The 22,086-nt window shown below is 37.0% G+C and overlaps 1 non-coding gene across 1 annotated transcript; it reads right to left on the reverse strand.

Moving 5' to 3' along the window:
• Positions 1 to 18,351: 18,351 nt before the first annotated feature.
• LOC112774461 (small nucleolar RNA R71) lies at positions 18,352 to 18,459 on the reverse strand. The gene has a single exon (XR_003188951.1). It is a non-coding gene; the product is annotated as a small nucleolar RNA R71 (small nucleolar RNA).
• Positions 18,460 to 22,086: the final 3,627 nt, after the last annotated feature.

A 22,086-nucleotide genomic window follows, 5' to 3' on the forward strand; every position in this document is an offset into this window, starting at 1 on the left:
TATGGAAAGCAAAAAGCTGAGCTTTTCCACACCAAACTTAAAAGCTTTGCTCGTCCTCGAGCAAAATAAGATAGAAGGGAGTAGAAGAAGAATGATGCAATTAATTTTGAAAACTTATTACTATATACAAGAAAAATTAAAAAGAGTTGAAAAGAATTTGAAAAGATATATAAGTTTTGAAAAAGTTTTGGAAGGAATTGAAAAGAATTGAAAAAGAATTGGAAAGATTATTAATTTTTGAAAATAGAAATTGAAAGATGAACGTTTAAAATATGTTTGATGCAAAAAATTATGAATTAAAACATGCAAAATTGAAAAAAAAAATCGAATTGGAAACAAAATTACCTCCTTTGTGTCATCCTGGTGTTAAACGCCCAAAATGCTATCCATTCTGGCATTTAACGCCCACTTGACTGCTTCTTTGGGCGTTTAACGCCCAGCCAGATACCCTGGCTGGCATTAAACGCCAGGAATCCTTCTTTACTGGGCGTTTTTTTGAACGCCCAGAATGCTGCCTGCATGGGCGTTAAACGCCCATTCTGCTACTTACTGGCGTTTAAACGCCAGTAAGCCTGTCCTACAAGGTGTGCTGTTTTTGATTCCGCTTTGGTTCTGCAGCTGTTTTTGTGACTCCACATGATCATCAACCTAAAAAAAACATAACATGGCAATGGAAAACAAAGGTCTAAAAACATAAATATAATTAAATAACATTGAGTTGCCTCCCAATAAGCGCTTCTTTAATGTCAATAGCTTGACAGTGAGCTCTTAGAGAGCTTCACAGATACTCAGAGCGTGATGGTGGCCTCCCAACACCAAACTTAGAGTTTGAATGTGGGGGGCTCTACTTGACTCTGTATTGAGAGAAGCTTTTCATGCTTCCTGTCCATGGTTACAGAGGAAGATACTTGAGCCTTAAACACAAGGTAGTCCTCATTCAATTGAAGGACTAACTCTCCTCTGTCCACATCAATCACAGCTCTTGCTGTGGCTAGGAAGGGCCTTCCAAGGATGATGTATTCATCCTCATCCTTCCCAGTGTCTAGGATTATGAAATCAGCAGGGATGTAAAGGCATTCAACATTCACTAAGACATCCTCTACAAGTCCATAAGCCTGTTTCATTGATTTGTCTGCCATCTCTAGTGAGATTCTTGCAGCTTGTACCTCAAAGATCCTCAGTTTCTCCATTACAGAGAGTGGCATAAGGTTTATACCTGACCCCAGGTCACATAGAGCCTTCTCAAAGTTCATGGTGCCTATGGTACAATGTATTAAGAACCTTCCGGGATCCGATTTCTTCTGAGGTAATTTCTATTGAACCAAGGTATTCAGTCCATTGATGAGTAATAGAGGTTTATCCTCCCAAGTCTCATTACCAAATAACTTGGCATTCAGCTTCATGATTGCTCCTAGATACCGAGCAACTTGCTCTTCAACAATATCTTCATCATCTTCAGAGGAAGAATACTCATCAGAGCTCATGAATGGCAACAGTAAGTTCAGTGGAATCTCTATGGTCTCTGTATGAGGCTCAGATTCCTTTGGTTCCTCATTAGGGAACTCCTTAGTGGTTAGTGGACGTCCATTGAGGTCTTCCTCACTTGAAATCACTGCCTCTTCCTCCTCTATAGGTTCGGCCACTTTGGATATATTGATGGCCTTGCACTCTCTCTTTGGATTTTCTTCTGTATTGCTTGGGAGAGTACTAGGAGGAGTTTCAGTAACTCTTTTACTCAGCTGACCCACTTGTGCCTCTAAATTTCTGATGGAGTTCCTTGTTTCAGTCATGAAACTGATAGTGGTCTTAGATAGATCAGAGACTATGGTTGCTAAGTCAGAAAGGCTCTGCTTAGAATTCTCTATCTGGTGCTGAGAAGATGATGAAAAAGGCTTGCTATTGCCAAACTTATTTCTCCCACCATTATTATTATTGAAGCCTTGTTGAGGCTTCTGTTGATCCTTCCATGAGAAATTTGGATGATTTCTCTATGAAGGATTATAGGTGTTTCCATGGGGTTCTCCCATGTAATTCACCTCTTCCATTGCAGGATTCTCAGGGTCATAAGTTTCTCCTTCAAAGGAGGCTCCTTTAGTACTGCCGGATGCAGCTTGCAATCTGGTCAGATTCTGAGAGATCATATTGACTTGCTGACTCAATATTTTATTTTGAGCCAATATGGCATTTAGAGTATCAATCTCAAGAACTCCTTTCTTCTGAGTCATCCCATTATTCACAGGATTTCTTTTAGAAGTATACATGAACTGGTTATTTGCAACTATTTCAATGAGTTCCTGGCCTTCTGCAGGTGTTTTCTTCAGATGAAGAGATCCACCAGCAGAGTGGTCCAATGACATTTTGGACAATTCAGATAGACCATCATAGAATATACATAAGATGCTCCATTTTGACAGCATGTCAGAAGGACACCTTCTGATCAATTGCTTGTATCTTTTCCAAGCTTTATAGAGGGATTCACCTTCCTTCTATCTGAATGTTTGGACTTCCACTCTAAGCTTGCTCATCTTTTAAGGTGGAAAGAATTTGGCCAAGAAAGCATTGACCAACTTTTTCCAAGAGTTCAGGCTTTCTCTAGGTTGTGTATCCAACCATATCCTAGCTCTATCTCTTACAGCAAAGGGGAAAAGCATAAGTCTGTAGACCTCGGGATCAACCCCATTGGTCTTAACAGTATCACAGATCTACAAGAATTCAGCTAAGAACTGATGAGGATCTTCCAATGGAAGTCCATGAAACTTACAATTCTGTTGTATTAGAGAAACTAATTGAGGCTTAAGCTCAAAGTTGTTTGCTCCAATGGCAGGAATTGAGATGCTTCTTCCATAGAAGTTGGAAGTTGGTGCAGTAAAGTCACCAAGCATCTTCCTTACATCTCTAGCATTGTTGTTGGGTTCAGCTGCCATGTCTACTTCTTTTTTGAAATTTTCTGTAAGGTCCTCTCCGGAGTGTTGTGCTTTAGCTTCTCTTAGCTTCCTTTCAGGTTCAGGATCAGCTTCAACAAGAATGTCCTTATCCTTGTTCCTGCTCATATGAAAAAGAAGAGAACAAAGAGATAATGTGAATCCTCTATGTCACAGTATAGAGATTCATTTATGTGAGTATAAGAATAGAAGAATGAGGTAGAGAGAGAATAAGAAGAATTCAAACACAGAGAGATGGAGAGGGTTCGAATTATTAGATGAGTAGAAGAAAAATGTTAGTAAATAAATAAAATAAATAGAAAGAGATGAGAGAGAGAGTATTCGAATTTTAAGAAGAGGGAAAAGAAAAATATTTTATTTTTATTTAATTAATTAAGTTAGTTTTGAAAATATTAAAAGAAATAAAATAAAATTAGAATTTAAAACAATTAGTTAATTAAAAAGAATTTTAAAAAAGTGGTTAGTGATTTTCGAAAATTAGAAGTGGAAAAGTAATTAGGTGATTTTGAAAAAGATAAGAAATAGTAAACTTTTTTTAAAATTAAAACAAACAAGTCAAGTAGTGACTTGAAAAATATTTGAAAATAAATTTTGAAAAGATAAGAAGTTAGAAAAAGATTTTGAAATTAAAATTTTAAAGAGATATGATTGAAATTTATTTTGAAAAAGAATTGAAAAAGAAATTAAAAAGATTTAATTTTTAAAATTAAAGTTGATGACTTGACTAACAAGAAGCTAAAAGATATGATTTTAGAATTTAGAGATTGAACCTTTCTTAACAAGAAAGTAACAAACTTGAAATTTTTGAATCAAAACATTAATTGTTAGCAAGGATTTTCGAAAATATGAAATAAAATTAAGAAAAATATTTTGAAAAATTAGTTTTAAAATTTTTGAAAATATTAAAAGAAAAATGAAAAAGATTTTGAAAAATTTTAAGAATGAAATTCGAAAATCATAAAAAAATGAAAAGAATTGATTTTGAAAAAGATTTGAAAAGATAAAGTTTTTAAACTGAAATTTTGACTTGACTAACAAGAAACAACTAAATTTTAAAAATTTTTTACCAAGTCAACTCAAAATTTCAAAAATTATGAGAAGAATAAGGAAAATATATTTTTTTTACTTTTGAATTTTTAATGAGGAGAGAGAAAAACAACAAAATGAAATAAAATATAAAAATTTAAGATCAAAACAAATAATGCATGCAAGAACACTTTGAATGTCAAGATGAACACCAAGAACACTTTGAAGATCATGATGAACATCAAGAACATATTTTTAAAAATTTTTAAGAAAAGAAAGACATGCAAGACACCAGACTTAAGAACTTTTGTACTAGGGACACTAACAATTTAAAAATGCATATGAAAAACCAGAAAAGACACAAAACAAGAAAATGTAAAGATCAAACAAAGAAAATCATCAAGAACAACTTGAAGATCATGAAGAACATAATGCATGAATTTTCAAAAATCTAAGAAAAATTAAAAACATGCAGTTGACACCAAACTTAAAATTTGACACAAAACTTAAACAAGAAACATAAATTTTCTTTTGTTTTTTTTTATTTTATTAAATTTTTTTTGTATTTTATTTTTTTCAAAAATAAAAATAATAAAAACTTAAACATAAAATAAAATTACCCAATCTAAGCAATAAGATGAACCGTCAGTTGTTCAAACTCGAACAATCCCCGGCAACGGCGCCAAAAACTTGGTGCACGGAATTGTGATCACACTTTTCACAACTCTGGTACAACTAACCAGCAAGTGCACTAGGTCGTCCAAGTAATAAAACCTTACGCGAGTAAGGGTCGATCCCACAGAGATTGCTGGCTTGAAGCAAGCTTTGGTCATCCTGTAAATCTTAGTCAGGTGGATTCAATTGGTTATGAGTTTTGATAATTAAAAGATAAATAAAATGTAAATTAAAATAAAGATACTTTTGTAATTCATTGGTGGGAATTTCAGATAAGCGTTTGGAGATGCTTTGTTGCTTCTGAACCTCTACTTTCCTATTGTCTTCATCCAATCATGCGTGCTCCCTTCCATGGCAAGCTGTATGTTGGTGGATCACCATTGTCAATGGCTACCATCCATCCTCTCAGTGAAAATGGTCCAGGTACGGTTTCTATACGGCTAATCAACTGTCGGATCTCTCGTCTCGGATGAAAAATACCAGGTACAGCTACCGCACGGCTAATCATCTGTCGGTTCTCACTAGTGTCAGAATAGGATCTCTCTATCCATTTGCACACTGTCACTGCACCCAACATTCGTGAGTTTGAAGCTCGTCACAGTCATCCCGTCCCAGATCCTACTCGAAATACCACAGACAAGTTTTAGACTTTTCGGATCTCAGGAATGCTGCCAATTGGTTCTAGCCTCTACCACAAAGGTTCTAATCTCACGGATTCGAATACTCTGTTGTCAGGAGAGGCAAGTCAAATCCGTGTATTAGAGACCCAAGAGACTATACTCCGGCTGTCGTCCAATGACTATGTTGAACATCATGTAGACCGCTTGTGGTTATCAGGCACGCGGATCTTGGCTAAGCGAGTAACGAAGATAGTGGGTGATTGTCACGGGTCACCCCTTCATTCTGACTTAACTGAGTTAAGTACAAGAGTATATCTTGGAGAAGAAGTAAGCGTGAATTGAAAGAGAAACAATAGTACTCACATTAATTCATGAAGAACAGCAGAGCTCCGCACCTTAATCTATGAGGTGTAGAAACTCAACCGTTGGAAAATACATAAGAGAAAATAGCCTAGGCATGGCTGTGAGATCAGCCAAGCATGAAGTTGATAAAAGATGATAAAAAGTCCTTAATATAATAGGAAAGACTAGTATTTATACTAAACTAGTTACTAAGGATTACAGAAAATAAGTAACTAAGTGCAAATAGTGCAGAAATCCACTTTCGGGGCCTACTTGGTGTGTGCTTGGGCTGAGCATTGAGCTTTACACGTGCTAGGCCTTTTCTAGAGTTAAACGCCAGCTTGGATGCCAGTTTGGGCGTTTAACTCCAGTTCTGGTGCCAGTTTCGGCATTTTACGCCAGAAAAGGGTCTCTAGCTGGCGTTTAGATGCCAGTTTGGGCCATCAAATCTCGGGAAAAGTATGAACTATTATACATTGCTGGAAAGCCCAAGATGTCTACTTTCCAACGCAGTTCAGAGCGTGACAATTGGGTTTCTGTAGCTCCAGAAAATCCACTTCAAGTGCAGGAAGGACAGAATCCAACAACATCTGCAGTCCTTTCTCGGCCTCTGAATCAGACTTTTGCTCAGGTCCCTCAATTTCAGCCAGAAAATACCTGAAATTACAGAAAAACACACAAACTCATAGTAAAGTCCAGAAATATGATTTTTGCATAAAAATTAATAAAAATATAATAAAAAGTAACTAAAACATGCTAAAATCTACCTAAAAACAATGCCAAAAAGCATATAAATTATCTGCTCATCAGTAGGCATGTTTCATTAACCCAAAGAGAAAACATTGATGAAGGGACTAACCAATCTCACGAAAATAAAGATTAAGGAACGAAAAAAATTTCTTTTTTTGTTGGGGACTAGTTGGCCGTTTAAGATTTTTTCTCCTTTTTTTATAAACTAAAAGTCTAAAACGATGTAATATACTAGTATTGGGGTTTTTAAAAAAATAAAAGCTTGATCCGGTCTTATTTTCAAAAACCAGCTTGGTTACTGGCTTTTCTCTTTTACAAATAGTTTCGCTACATATTTAAGTATTTTTATCAACCAAGTCTAACTAAGTTAGTCTAAATTCAACAAAAATCACTCGCACAACGTATACATGAATTGTAAATCCCGCGTAATTATTGAATAATTAGTCAATAAATTAATTATTAATTAAAAAATTAGAAAATTAAATTTTATTAATTCAAAGAGCACTACAACAGATGCGGGGGATGCCGGCGGCAAATTTCCTGCGGTGTCACCAACAACAGCAATTCAAGGTTGATAGCTGCGATCCCTTCCCAAATCAAACTACCGATGATGAATCGCTCTCATTTAGTGTCGAACTCACGAAACCCACCGCTAATCCTAATCCATCTAGTGATGATTTTACCCAAATTCAATTCAGAATACCCAAAATCAAGAATCTGAGGAACTCGCTAAAGGAGAGTGCAGAGCGCGTGAAACTCTTTCCTGTTCTACCATGCCCCACTCTATCACCGCGGAGTCATGTGGCTGCCAATCCACCCTTCTCCCCTTGCCGTCGACTCTTCCCAGAATCAGATATGTAGCTTAGATTCTTCATCGCGCGAACACATAAGGGGCAGAGGCACGAAACACACCTCCACGCGCGAATCCTTGCCGCCGTTCTCCTCCGACCACCAGTACCAGCTGCATTACGCTTCCTGTTGCCGGTGGGTCCATCGTCGATCAGCTTCGTAGTTTACATTACTGGTATGTACAAAACCCCTCTTTGTTAGTAAGGTTCTAGCTTGTTCTTCGTTTGTTGTCTCTGTCTACCATATGATTTTTTTCTATTTTAATTTTTAAAAATTAACTGGTATCTTAAAGGGTAGATCACAGATGTTAGAAATCTCTTCCAAAGATTAAAGCTGAACACTGGTAAAGGAGCATGCAAACTAACCATCAAAGCTAAAATACAAAGTGATTAAAAATATGAGAATTTATATGAATAAATAAAAATTGAAGAATTGAAAAGGATATGGTCTGGTCTACACAACTTTCTGTTCCCTAATTTAAGTTTCTTAACAGTTCTATGTATAGATATTATGTATGTCAAAATTGTGATATGATAGAGTACAGAAGCATATATAGATATTGTGTGTGTGTGTGTGTATATATATATATATATATATATATATATATATATATATATATATATATGTTTTCATTGATACCAATATATATAGATACAACCCTATCAGAATTTTTAAAATATATGAAGAGCATTAAGCTTTCATTTTCAGTTAACTTATTAAATCAACAAGCTTTCATTGTCATGGTTATAATTCCATTTAAAACCGATTTTTTGGTCTGTTTCTTTGGAGTTTATTCTATTTGATTTTGAAAAAGAAGAAATTTATAGGATAAGCAAGGGAAAGATGCAGATAAGACTGTTGGATAAAAGATGGAGTTTAGTTTTTAGCCTGACGATTATGGGTATCAGGTTTTTTTTAGTGAGATTTATGACTGGAAAGTAAGCATATCTGCTGTACAAGCCTAACCGTGGATCATTGGAATCTTTATCTGGATATTTTTTGCTGCATCTTGATACCATAAAATCCGAGATATACTTCTAATCTTAAGCATTTTTTGGATGAACTTATCATTTAATTGTCTCTGATGCTAATAAGGCCACGCTTGTGCCAATGTGAAAATTATATTTATGTTTTGCCAAATTGTTATGTTTATCAAAGTATCTAATTTCGCATTTGGTGTAAAAAGGTCAAAACTGTTGAAGAACAAGTCAGAGCTTCTGCTGAGCACAAACTGGGAGTTGCTAATCAGAGCATTATTGCTGGGTTTTTTGACAATAATACAAGGTTGACATGATACATTTGATGGTTAGTTCACCACAGAATTTGAATCAGCTCTGAAGTTTTATTTTGCCTATGTATTACAGTGCTGAGGACCGAAGAGAATACTTGGAATCCCTTCTGCATGAGTGTAAGAAAGAGGAAGCGGCATCTGTATTGGATGATGATGCTTTAACTAATCTCTTAGCACGTAGGTACTTGATTTCTTGAAAATTACATCATTTTTTTCTCTGCCTGATTCTTCTTGATTCATCTGATAATAAATTGTCTTTAGAATTTGCACTTTCTAGGTTGTACTATAACTTGGTTCGCTTATTGGGAATGATTAGAAATCTTAGCAATATATGTTTGCGTCATGTCAATGACCAACTCTCCTAAAATCTTATTCTTGGCAATATTGTGTTAGTGTACATGTACTTATATTTTTTTGGTTGGTGACTATTCTTATCCAACAGAACTTTTTATGCTGTTAATAAGTTATGCTTCCTGATTTATGGTTGTCTATTTTATTGAGATTTTTATTTTCATTAATTAGCCTTCTTTTTTCACCTTACTTTTTCTCGATGAACATACATGGAACCTAAAAGTATACAGTATGAGCTTGTTTATCATATTCTCTGAGTTGCATGAACAAATGATTATTTCTTTTCCCTATTATGTTTGAAACAAGAAGCATTTATTATTCCATGATGGTGCTATTGAAGAAATTGTTATTTGCAACTTCTTAAGATTATCAAGGTTATTGATTCAATTTGATTTCAGATTTCAATTTGATTCACATTATACTTTTTCTTCTTGGTTTGGTTTCAATTTACTCTTCTATTTTGGTTTTGTTCTTGCCAAGAACACAGGACAAAAGGGCGGTGAAGCAAAATCCTGACTTGCAAGACCCACCGATACCTCTGTAAAGTGTTTCCGCCACAATGCCAGGCATGTTCTTCTTCTCTTTTAATATGCATAAGCCAAAACTTAGTAAATTAATGTTGCTTGCTAATGATTCTCAGAATAAAACTAAAGAACTGAATCAAGAACTTTTTGGTCCAATTATTAGTCTAATTTTGTTTGTCTTGTCAGTTATGAGCACTATATGATCTAACCAAAATAACTTTGCACTTTACAATTATTTTTCTGTCCTCCAGATAATTTAGTATTTTTTTTCATTAACTTATACATGATTCCTTTTTAATTTGTGTCTGTTGTAGGATTTAATAAAATTTCCAAGTCATAACTTCTTATCTTTGGATGATTCTTTATAAACTTATGGGCCTTGTCCGTAACATAGCCTTGTCCGTAACATACAACTAGCTTAGGGGTTTGTTATTAGATTTAGTTAGTTATAATTAAGTAGTGTGAGTTGTGTTCAAGAGATATTCGTGATAATCCAAATATGCTTTGAATGTATTTAACTATATATAATTTATATTTCGTAATGGAGAAGTGTGATTAGCCAGGGTGTATGACTGAAAATCTAATTGATTAGGATACGCAAAATGAAAAGGAAATTTGGAAGATGGGAAACAAGGGCTGGAGGTATCAAAATAAACATGATGTCCACTTATTTAAAGGGTTTAATTTGATTTGATTAGTTTAACTAATAAAGTTTGAATTAAGATGATAGTTTAATATTACAACTCAAAAGCATAAACCAAAAGGAATCATGTCCGTGCCACGCGCATCTTTTTGGCATATACCATATCATCATCCCGTTAAATTAAACAAATGAGGTTTTGATCACAAATACAGAGACACTGCTTAAGTTTGAAGCTTTACAACCTTTTAAAGATACTCACCAAAGCATTTTGAAGCCATATCACTCACGATAGGAATAGATTTAAAGGCTTTGTTGTTTTTTTGGGTTTCTTAAGCAATTTTTTTCAGTTGAAAGCTCTTTCCATCAAACTTCAAAGTCATACATACATAGATCATATATGATAGCCACTTAGCCAACTCCTTCTGCCTGATTCTATATTGAGAATTTTTTTTTGTTCCAAAAAATCAATGTTGGAGCGTTTTGTTATTAAGGTTCAACTGATGAGTAAAATCTAAATGGGTCCTACTATTTTACCAATAAAAGTGAGCTAGCTAAAATACACATGCATACCTCATTCTTAAAAGCTACTAGCTACGTACATGGGAATATTGCACATAATCTTTTTAGCTAACCAAGCAATAAAAAATGGTTTGCTTAGAGAGATAATTTTTTATATGATTCTATTCTTTTTGTCCACTATGATTTTTTATTTATATTTATATTTTTTATATTTTTAAACTCTAACTTCTGTTCCTCCTTTCTTTTTTATTTTTTAAGGAGGCTTATCTTTTTCATTTCATTTTTTGGCTTTAGAACTAGAAATTCTTTCTTCCATTAATTTTTTAAAAGTGCAGAATTTTACCATGAGTAAGCAACCTTTCTAATACCATTCGTATGCTATGTATTATCCGGATACAAGTACTTTTGTTTCTATTTCAGTTTTAAGTTATTCTCCCGTTCTCTCTCTGGAATTATTTATTGAATTAAAATATATTATTACTCTCCCACTACATAATTGTGATAAATTTTAAATATTTCTTTTGACACATTGCACGAATTTTTTTAAAGATTTTCTATTTGTATTACCTTATTAAATATTTATTCATTTGTTTATATGATTTCATTAAAGTAGATATAGATAAGAGTTGGATCTCAAAGCCACGAGGTAGTGACAAATACAAGACCATCTTAAACAGATTTTTGGACTTTGTATTTGCCAATCCATCATCCGATGGGATGATACATTATCCATGTCCTTCGTGTGGGTTCTGACTTTTCCAAACTAGAGATGATGCCTACGATCATCTGCTGATAAAACCTTTTTCTACTAATTATACTTTTTGGTTACATCACAGTGAGAGACACATAGGATAAAGCTCTAGTGAGAGACAAGAAGTTGAACCGTGTAGTGTGTGCCGAGATCCAATGCGCGACATGGTTCATGAGGTATTCAACTTTCCAGGTTTTATTGCCGATGAAGAAGACTCAAGAAACGAACATTTTGGGGGTTGCCGAAGAGTTGCCGTATCTGTACAGCGAACCTACTCACGCGGCCCGTAATTTTGATGAGCTGCTTGAAGATGGAGAGCAAGAATTGTATCTGGAATGCTCAAAATTCTCAAAGTTGGCTTTCTTGGTGAGGCTATACCATATAAAGTGCATGTGCGGAGTGAGCGACGAGACCTTCAGAATGATACTAAAGCTATTGGGGGACGCCTTTGAGCATGCAAAGATTCCGGCTTCACTGCACGATGCTAAGAGGATCATAAGAAAGCTCGATATTACGTACAAGAAGATAGATGCACGTCCGAATGAATGCATGCTATATCAGGGCAGCGATAAAAAACTGTCTAGGTGCAACTAGTAGCGATGGAAGTGAGCTAAGCTGAGCCAAGATGGAACAAGCTCAAGCTTGGCTCACAAAAATTGAGCTTGACTCACGACTTGACTCATTAACAATCGAGCCTATTTCTTAAGCTCAAGCTCGGCTCACCGAAAACTCACGACCTGGCTCAAATAATAGGAACATAATCTATAATTTTATATCAATAAATTATAACTTATATATTTTAAAAAATATTTAAAAAGATCAATTTTATATATTGTTTATCTATCAATAAATTATAAATTTTTTATTTATGTCCTACATTAAAATTATATATAAAAAATAAATATAAAATTTTAAATAATTAAGATCATTAATATATAATATTAAAACTATAGATTATATATATATATATATAATCAAACCAGTTCATGAGCTAATGAGCTGAGCTTATCTAAGCTCAAGCTCGGGTCATTTAATTTATAAGCTCAATTCTAAGCTCAAACTTGGCTCACCAACTCACGAGCTTAGCTTTGATGATCGAATTATTTGATGGTATAGAATTTCACAATTGGAATCTCGTTGCAAGTATAGTTCTACACCAACAAACAATCCTCCCAATCAAAAATTTTGGTTGTCACAAGTACAAACCCCAATAAGAATTAACCGAAGTATTTAAACCTCGGGTCGTCTCACAAGGAATTGCAATGAAATGAATGATTATTGGCTATGGAGGAACAAAGGGGTTTGATTTTTATATTGTTGCAAGAAATTAAATGACAAGAAAGTAAAATAACAAGAACTAATAAAATAAGGGAAAAAAAACTCTTGGCTAAGACACAGGAAATTGAGATCACCATCCTTGTCAACAAACCATACATTGATAATTATGAGGGACCAACTCATTAAGTCTACCTCCAAAAGCTTTAAGTACGTAATGTCTACTCCTAAGCTTGAAGTACGTCAAATAGGCTTGATCACATCAATCCATAAGTCCCAACCTATCTACTAATTAGATTAGTAGTGGGTTAGTGTCAATGGATATCAAATTGATCACTAAGGGTTCTCAAATCACCAATTTAATGAGACCCAATGACTCAAGGTCACTCAATTCCCTTAGCCTAGGCCAAGAGTAAAGAAAACTACTCAAAAACTAGTGAAAGCATTTTAACAAACACCTAGAGTGCAAGAAAAGTAAACATCATAAAATGCTAGAATTAGTGAAACACATGACTACCACAAGCAAGAAATCAATAATAGCAATCAAAATCAACATAAAAGAAACATGGAAACATAAAATTGCATTAAAAGAAAATAGAAATCCAACAAGAGTGTATGAACATAAAAATGATATGAAAAGGAAATTAACAACAAAAACAAGAAGAACAAAGGTGTAATATCAAGGAATTAACAAGGGAAAACTAAATCAAAACAAGAATTGAAAGTGGATCTAAGAAGATTAAACCTAAACTACCCTAAATTCTAGAGAGAATAGAGAGCTTCTCTCTCTAGAATTCTACCTACAACATGGTAAAAACTAAACTATGACTACTTGGTTCATTCCCCCTTCAATCCTTGGGTTCAATAGCATCAGAAATGAGTTGGATTGGGCCCAAAATGAGCTAGAAATCGCTGGCCACGAGTTACTCTTTAATGAACCACGTGCAACATCAATGCGTACGCGTACAGTGCGTGTACTCGTCCCTAAACGCAAAGAAACTATGATAAATTTTATATCATTTTGAAGCCCCGGATGTCAGATTTCCAACGCAACTGGAACTGCCTCATTTGGACCTCTGTAGCTCAAGTTATGATCGATTGAGTGCGAAGAGGTCAGGCTTGACAGCTTTGCGATTCCTTCATTTCTTCATGAGTTCTCCCATTTTTGCATGCTTTTCCTTCATTCCTTCAACCCAATCCTTGCCTTCTAAACCTGAAATCACTTAACAAACATATCAAGGCATCGAATGGAATAAAAGTGAATTAAATTTAGCTATTTTAAGGCCTAAAAAGCATATTTTCACAGTTAAGCACAAATTTAGGGAGAATTACAAAAGCGTGCTATTTCATTGAATGAATGTGAGAAAAGTTGATAAAGTCCCCAAATTAAGCACAAGATAAACCATAAAATTGAGATTTATCAAGATTATCGAGCTATTAACGAGTCGAGCTCGAGCTGGCTCATGAGCTGGCTTGACTCACTTCCAGCCCTAGGTGTAAGCGATGTGGGACCTCGAGATGGAAGCAAAAGACTAGGAGGAATTCCATTGTCAGGATCAACGTGGTTGTTAAGAAAAATGGGAAGCCGCAGGCGGCGAAGGTTCTTCGTTACTTTCCCCTTGTTCCACGACTGCAGCAGATGTTCATGTCCAGTAAGACATCTGTTAACATGTTGTGGTACAAGAAAGGTCTTAACTTAGACGTGTTTTAAGGCATCCAAGGGACGGTGAGGCATGGAAGACATTTGACAGAAGATATACTGACTTCTATAGCGATCTGCGCAGTGTTTGCTTAGCCTTAGCTAGCGATGGCTTTAATCCCTTTGGAAATCTCAGCTCAAGGTACTCGATTTGGCCCGTGATTCTTATCCCTGTACAACTTACCTCTGTGGAGTTGTATGAAACCCAGCTCTTTTTTTCTCTTTATGATTATTTTCGGTTCCAAGATGCCTAGAAATGATATAGATGTCTACCTACAGTCCTTCATAGATGATTTGAAGCAGTCGTTAGGTGGTGTTGATACGTACGACGCTAGCGAAAAAAAACATTCAAGATGCATGCTGCGTTGATGTGGAAAATCAACGATTTTCCAAGATTGGGCAACTTATATGGGTGGAATACGTATGGTGGGAGAGCTTCTCCTACGTGCAACTTGAATGCTGAGACTAACTGACTCACCTTCAGTCAGAAATAGTGTTTCATGGGTCATCGGCGCTTTCTAAGTCAAGGCCACAGATTTTGGCAGGACCGAGTTAGATTTGATGGCAAGGTAGAGGACAAAGGTTCCCCTGTCAAATCAGCGAAAGAGAATGTGGTCATCGGCGCTTTCTTAGGACTTTAAAGAATGTGGTCTTTCCAGATGGTCACTCGAGCAACATTTCTCGTTGTGTTGACTTACATCAGCAAAAGCTATCCGGCTTGAAAAGTCACGACTGTCACACTCTAATGGAACATCTTCTATCAATTGCATCAAGGAATGTATTACCTACCCCAGTGTCAGTCGTCCTGACTGATTTATCAACTTTCTTTCGATGACTATGCAATAAATCTATAGACCCTCAACAACTTCCTCTCCTCCAGGAACATGTGGTCCTCACTTTTTGTCGCATAGAGATAATTTTTCCACCATCTTTCTTCATAGTCATGGTACACCTAACCGTGCATCTGGTCGAAGAGATACGCCTAGGGGGTCCGGTGCATTATAGGTGGATGTATCCAATTGAAAGGTAACTATGAGATTAATTTTACATTGCTATTATTCCAATAGCTAACTACTTAACACACATATCTTGCTCATAAAGGTACCTATGTCGTCTTAAGTAGTATATGCGTAATAGGACAACACCGGAAGGATCAATTGCTGAGGGCTACTTATCCGATGAGATTCTCACTTTTTGTTCAAGATACTTGGATAATGTTGAGAGCAGGATCAATCGACTAATGCGTGTTGATGATCGACCGAGCGAAGATGTGACTAATAATGTGACAAGCATGTTCCCACTAATTGGCAGGGCGGTAGGGGCTGCAGCATTTTTGAATCTTTCACCAACCGAGAGACTTCAAGCACATCGTCACGTATTGGTCAATTGCATAGCTGTAGAGAATTTCTTAGAGTAAGTGCAGTTATTTCAGGTTGGTTCATGATGTACCCAAAGGCAATATTTGTTAAAATCTTTGACAATAAATCCCCTTGGTATGCCTAGAGATTTTAGGGCCAGCACAAAAAGAAGGCTACAAAGTATTGGAAAAAGAAACGAAGCTCACATTGACAAGGTTGTCCATAGAGAATTCGCCGAGTGGTTCAAGCATGAGGTGAATCTTTTATATGCCTCTTCCATTTAAAGTTTGGATAGTATCTTGCTTTCTATTTTTCAACTGTGAAAATGTATAATTGTTCCTTGTCAGATACCACTGAGAAGTACTATGCACTCAAAAAAATGCAGTGGCTTGCATGTGGCCCCAATATTCAGGAAAGGCGCTTTAAGGCGTACAACATAAATGGATTTAGGTTTAGAACCCTGTCGAGAGAGGATGGGATGAGAACCAAGAATAGCAGGGTTTGTGTCACTTTTGACACTAGAAGTTATGCAACTGCTCGTGACAGTAATGTTGCTGTTGGTGGCATCTCGTATTATGGAAGATTGATAGATATCATTAAGCTGAATGACAGTGGTCAATTTACCGTGGCCTTGTTTAGGTTCCTGATAAACCATTATTTTATGGTTTATAATGTGTTTAATTGTGTGGTTTTATCATGATCTTTACCCACTTATTCATATGATTAGCATGTATTTATACTTCCTTCCTAAAATTATTACATGATTGAAAACTTGCTTCCTAGAGACTTTTAATTATGTATTTTAATTCTCCTTTATTCCATTAGATGTCGTGATCTGTGTGTTAAGTGTTTCAGGCTTTATAGGGCATGAATGAGTTAGAGATTGGAAAGGAAGCTTGCAAAATTGGAAGAAACACAAGAAATTGAGGAGATGACCAGCGAGAAGTGACGCGGCCGCATGGCTCACGCGACTGCGCAGATTGGAATAGCACAAGTGACGCAGAGGCGTGGACGACGCGCTTGCGTGGCAGGGCAAAAGGCCGAATGACGCGATCGCGTGACGTGCGCGATCTGCATAATCTGCAGAATTCGCTGGGGGCGATTTTGGGCCCTGTTTTGACCCAGTTTTCGGCTCAGAAAAGCAGACTAGAGCCAGAGAACATGCAGAAACCAAAAACAACATTCATTCTACACAATTTTAGTTTTTAGATCTAGTTTTACTCCTCCTCTAGGTTTTTTCTCTACACATTCATAGTTCTTAGGATTTTATCTCTATTACTTCTTGCATTGGGATATTGAGAAGAGTTATTACCTCATCAAGACTTCGTCATTCTAGTTCGTTTTCTTTACTTGGCTCTACTCTTCCATGTCCTTTAATTTACTCAATTTTACCATTGGATTATTTTAGAATTTATTAATACAAGAATTACTTTTATTTTTAATTGATTTCTTTGATTTTTATTTATCATGTCTTTCTTTAATTCCCTTTCCTATGTTATGAGTTCTACATTCATAATGAGCGAGTAGTTCCCTAACTTGATGGGGAGTTGATTAAAAGGAACCCTTGAGTTGGAATGCTCAAAAAGAAAATTGTAATTGGGTTTATGGTTAGATTGCCCTCTAGTCACTGACACCAATCCCTTTTTATTGAGTGGGTTGGAACTTGTGAATAGAAGTAGCATTCCAACTTGTTTGACTTTCCCTTACCTAGTAAGGGATAACTAAACAGAACAACCTTCAATTATCAATTAATCTTGAGAGTACTTCAACAAGAATAGGGCTTCCAGCTAATCTACTCCCAGTCAAGGCTTTTATTTAAATTATTCAATTTCTCTAATTTAATTTCCTGTTTATTCAACTCAAACCCTTTTTGAAAACATCTGATTAATAAAATAGCACACATTTCTGCAACTCATTGGGAGACGACCTGGGATTCATACTCCCAGTATTTTAATTTTAATTTTTGTGACACCCTTCTAAATTGATAAGCGGATCTCTGGTTGGTTAAGAACTATACTTGCAACGCATATCTTATAACAATTCTTGACTCGCCAATTTCCGCCACGTCAATTTTTGGCGCCGTTGCCGGAGAGTTGCAATAGAGTGCTAAAGTTATTAATTGGAATTTATTTATTTGCATTTTATTTTATCTTGCTACTATGAGCTGCTTGTTTCTTTCGTTAGATGACACGTTCACTTCCTGATCCAAGCTTGCCAGTATTCGATCCTGAGATTGAAAGAACTATTTCACGAATAAGGCAAGCTCGGCGTCGGTTAGTCCTCTCTGAGGGCAGATCTGAAACGTCATTTGAGGAAGAAACCAGCCCCTGTTCTACTGATTCGGTTGATTTATGTGTAGGTGACATGGCAGCACCTAGGAGAGTTACTATCCAGGAGGCTGGAGCCCCTGATTTTACAATGCAACCATTTCAAGCGCATCACCCAGCGGTGGCTACAGACTTTGAAATAAAGACTGCACTGCTCAATTTGATGCCCAAGTTTCATGGCTTACCTGCTCAATAGCCTATCAAGCACCTGAGAGATTTTCAAGCAGCCTGTTCTACTGTCAGGCATGATGGTGCAGATGAAACTTCAATTTTGTTGAAAGCTTTCCCGTTTTCTCTTGAGAGAAAGGTAAGAGAGTGGTACTACACTCAACCCGCAGCAACTGTATCCGACTGGGATACACTTAGAAGGGAATTCTTGGAAAAATTCTTTCCAACTGAAGTTACTGATAAACTGAGGAAAGATATTTCCATGATTGTTCAGGACAAATCCGAGACTCTCTATGAATACTGGGAGTGCTTCAATAATCTTCTGGAAGCATGCCCCCACCATATGATTGACAAGATAGTATTACTCGGTTACGTCACACAGGGCATGAGGCCCCAAGATAAGACCACATTGAAAAGTGCTAGCAGTGGGTCTATGAAAAAATACAAGACTACTGATGAGGCATGGCAATTGATCAGCGACTTAGCTGAATCTACTCGGAATCACAGGCAGAAACAAGGTCGTTCAAAAGCCGTTGCAGAAGTATCCTCTAGCAGAGAGACTGCTGCTCTAACTCAGAGTATCTGTGAAATAACTAACTTGCTGAAGCAGATGCAATTGAATCAACAACAAGTTCAGCAAGCTCAACCTTCTCCACCACAGCAAAGCCAACAGTTAGTCCCACAGAGAGTTTGTGAAATCTATGCTGATTATAGCCATTATACTGACGAATGTCCGCAGCTCCAGCAGGAAGACAACGCCGTGGCAGCCACTCATAACTTCTATGACCACCCCAACCAAGGGTACAATCAAGGTGGCAATTACAGCCATGGATGGCAGGACAATTCTAACCAGAATTGGAGGGACAACAACAACAGAGGAGGCAGAAACAATCAGGGAAATTAGAGGTAGAATAATAACAACAACAGGCAGCAGAACCAGAACCCGCCTTACAGAGCACCTCACCTGAGGCAATCCCAAGGACCACAGAATACCCAACAGCAGACCTTTCAAATTACTTATCCTTCTTCATCTTCTAATGATGACTTACTACAATCTATTGATCGGAGACAACAGACCATGGAAAATAACCTTTATGCTACACTAAATGGTTTGAACTCTACTTTGCAAGCTCTTGTCTCACAGCTTAGATCAATGAATAACTCCAATAACCAGCCTTTGAGCTCCAGTGAAATTTCCTCTCAACCATTACCCAATCCGAAGGGTGGCATTAATGCCATCACCCTAAGGTCCGGAACCACACTGCAGGAGAGGAATCAGGAGGAGCCAAGCCCACCAGAACACGCCTCAGCTGAAGAGGTAGTGGAAATAGAAGATGTTGAAGAGGAAGAGGACATACAGGACATGGCTGAAAAAGAAGAAATTCAACCACAGGAGGAAGCACCACAGGGCGCAGACACCACTCCCATTCCATTTCGACAACTTGCAAAGAAGCCCAGGAAGCAGCTGGAACCTGATCCCAAAATGGTAGAGATATTCAAAAATATTGAGGTAACTGTTCCTCTTTTTGATGTTATTCAACAGGTACCTAAATATGCAAAGTTTCTAAAAGATTTATGTATACATAAAGACAAAATTAATGAATTAGAAACTATTCCTTTAGGTAGTTCCATATCTGCTTTAATGGGAGGTTTACCTGAAAAGTGTAGTGACCCAGGTCCATGTATGGTTAATTGTACTATTGGTGGTGTAGTATTTTCTGACTGCATGTGTGATTTAGGAGCATGTGTGAGTATAATGCCTTTGTCTATATATGATATTTTGAGGCTCCCTCCCTTAAAAAGGTCGGCAGCTCATTTTGTGTTAGCAGATAAAAGCATTATTACAGTGACTGGAGTTGCTGAAGATGTATTAGTGGGCATTAAGGGACTCACATTTCCCATTGATTTTTATATCCTGGAGATGCCCCAAAATGACTCAGAGAAGACATCATCAATTCTACTCGGAAGACCATTCCTGAAGACCTCGAAGTTCAAATTAGATGCTTTTTTAGGAACGTACTCTTTTGAAATAGATGGCCGAGTAGTAATCTTCAATCTGAATGGAGTTATGAAACATCCTCTGGAGGATCATTCTATCCTCCAGTGTGACATCATAGATGAAACTGTGGCTGAGGTTCACCAGGAGGAATTTGAAGAGAAGTACATAGGACAAGGTCCAAGTGTGGGGACATTCTCAGAGGACAATGACAGTGCTTTACCATTGTTACCAGCTCCAGACAACCCAGAGCCTGACCATGATCATAAGTTAGAATTAAAACCCCTTCCTCCACACCTCAAATATGCTTACCTTGAAGACGAGCAGAAGTTTCCAGTTATCATTACAAGGGAACTCACTTCTCAACAGGAGGAGCAGTTACTTAGTGTGCTGAGGAGGCACAAAAAGGCAATTGGTTGGAGTTTGGCAGACATAGTAGGCATCAACCCTCAAGTTGTGAGCATAGAATATTTTTAGAAGAGGGAGCAGGACCTGTCCGTCAACCCCAGAGAAGACTGAACCCCACTATCCTAGAGGTTGTCAAAAAGGAAGTGACCAGACTACTAGAGGCAGATATCATCTATCCCATCTCAGACAGTGAATGGGTAAGCCCAGTACAAGTGGTGCCCAAGAAGTCTGAAGTCACTACAGTGAAGAATGAGCATGGAGATCTCATTGCAACCAGAGTTCAGAATGCCTGGAGGGTCTGTATTGACTACAGACGCCTCAACCAGGCCACTCGTAAGGATCACTATCCTCTTCCATTCATTGATCAAATGCTGGATTGTCTGTCAGGTAAATCACATTATTGTTTTTTAGATGGTTACACAGGTTATATCCAGATTCATATAGCTCCTGAGGATCAGGAAAAGACCACTTTTACATGTCTTTTTGGGACTTATGCTTACAAGAGAATGCCCTTTGGCTTGTGCAATGCACCAGCTACCTTCCAAAGGTGCATAATGAGTCTTTTCTCTGATCTTATTGAGGACTGTATGGAAGTTTTTATGGATGATTTTAGTGTGTACGGTGATTCCTTTAGCCTTTGCTTAGATGGATTATCTAGAGTATTAGATAGATGTGTCAGTACAAACCTTGTATTAAATTTTGAAAAATGTCACTTTATGGTAAAATAAGGTATTATACTAGGACATGTTGTGTCTAATACTGGCATTTCTGTAGATCCAGCAAAGGTGGATGTTATTTCTAGTTTACCTTACCCTTCCTCTGTGAGGGAAGTCCGTTCGTTCCTTGGCCATGTAGGTTTTTATAGGAGATTCATTAAGGACTTCAGTAAGGTAGCACTTCCCTTATCTAGACTACTGCAGAAGGATATTGAGTTCGAGTTCAGTGAGGATTGCAAACAAGCGTTTGATAAGCTGAAGACCACCCTGACTCAACCTCTAATTGTGAGAGGACCAAACTGGAGCCAGCCATTTGAAATAATTTGCGACGCCTCCAACCATGCAGTAGGAGCAGCACTGGCTCAGCGTGAAGGTAAGGACCCCTTTGTTATTGCTTATGCGTCTAAAACTTTAGATGCTGCTCAGTCTAATTACACTACTACTGAGAAAGAGCTTCTTGCTATTATTTTTGCTCTGGATAAATTCTGAGCCTATTTACTTGGTACGAAGGTAGTAGTGTACTCAGACCACGCAGCTCTAAAGTATCTATTAGCTAAAAAGGAATCCAAACCAAGGCTTATACGTTGGATACTGCTATTACAAGAATTTGATTTGGAAATTAAGGATAGGAGTGGTAACCAGAATTTAGTGGCAGACCACTTGAGTCGCCTTGAGCACATTACAGATGACCCCACTCCTATAGCTGATAATTTCCCATTTGATAACCTGCAAGCAGTATCTGAGGTAGTCCCTTGGTATGCACCTGTAGCTAATTATCTAGTTAGCCGCACCTTTCCTCCAAACTTTTCTAAGAATCAAAGAGACAAGCTGAAAAGCGAGTCTAAATATTATATAT

Source organism: Arachis hypogaea, chromosome 18, assembly GCF_003086295.3.
Source record: "Arachis hypogaea cultivar Tifrunner chromosome 18, arahy.Tifrunner.gnm2.J5K5, whole genome shotgun sequence".
NCBI classification, from domain to species: Eukaryota; Viridiplantae; Streptophyta; class Magnoliopsida; order Fabales; family Fabaceae; genus Arachis; species Arachis hypogaea.